General features: G+C 34.0%; 1 non-coding gene across 1 annotated transcript; it reads left to right on the top strand.

Moving 5' to 3' along the window:
• The first annotated feature begins 541 nt into the window (after positions 1–541).
• On the top strand, positions 542–625 carry TRNAL-CAG (transfer RNA leucine (anticodon CAG)). The gene has a single exon. It is a non-coding gene; the product is annotated as a tRNA-Leu (tRNA).
• Positions 626–1,071: the final 446 nt, after the last annotated feature.

Below are 1,071 nucleotides of genomic sequence, written 5' to 3'. Positions count from 1 at the left end.
ATCGGTAGGTACACCACGTGTAATTAGTTTCCAAGCAATTCTTTACCACCTGATGGTTGTTTGAAAGATCTCGCTCTTAGCGAGTAAACCGCCAATTGTACTTTTTTTTGTATTTAATGTTTCACATTGTTTCTTTTGTTGGTATACAATAAACAATACTCTTTCTCTCCCTCTCTCGAACTCTTCCACGAGTCCGACTGGTTCAGTTACCAGGGTATCCATGCCTGCTTCTAGTGCTAGACCTGAAGGTGTACAATAGTAGTGGCAGTGCTTCAAATGGTGCCTAAGGACGTGTATCCAGAACCATATATTATATGTGAGGAGAGAAGGAGAGAGTATGCTTTATAGTACACAAAAAAAATGAAAAAAATGATTAGAAGTATGTATTTCAGACTATTACGATCATGAAAATGAAATGGAAAGATTTTATTCCGTTCATTTATCTAATAGCAATTATCTAATTTACATGCATGTACTCGTATATTATTATATTTGTTTTGTACAGTGGAAGCTAATTAGTAATTTGAACGATACTGTGTAAGTCAGGATGGCCGAGCGGTCTAAGGCGCTGCGTTCAGGTCGCAGTCCACTTCTGTGGGCGTGGGTTCGAATCCCACTTCTGACAATTCCTTTTAAAAAAATAGTTTTTTTTAATTCTAGATTTTGTTTTTTAATCGTAATTTCATTATTTAAATGTGAGACGATTTATTCTGTTCTTATTCACATTTTTGTTATGAAAAGTTACGTCCGTGTCGAATGTCATGAGCATCAAAATAGAAAATCTCATGATATTTATATATTAATACGTGAAGCAAAAACTTTGTATCCCTTATTACGAAAATTGCGCGGACGGAGGAGTATGAAATTTTCCACACTTATAGAGAATATAGAGAAGAAGTGCACAATGCTAATTTTTTTTTTAAATAATGCATAAAAGGTACTTTAAATCAATAAAGAAAACATTACACACACTACCATGTATTTGACGCACACACGCATGCCTACTATTTATTAATTGTCAAATTTTTGTTATTGACGTCTGTGGTCAAATTGAGAATAGATTAAATATTG

This window comes from Bombyx mandarina, chromosome 23 (genome assembly GCF_030267445.1).
Source record: "Bombyx mandarina strain Sakado chromosome 23, ASM3026744v2".
In the NCBI taxonomy this organism is placed as follows: Eukaryota; Metazoa; Arthropoda; class Insecta; order Lepidoptera; family Bombycidae; genus Bombyx; species Bombyx mandarina.
This window is presented reverse-complemented; position numbering and strand designations above follow the sequence as displayed.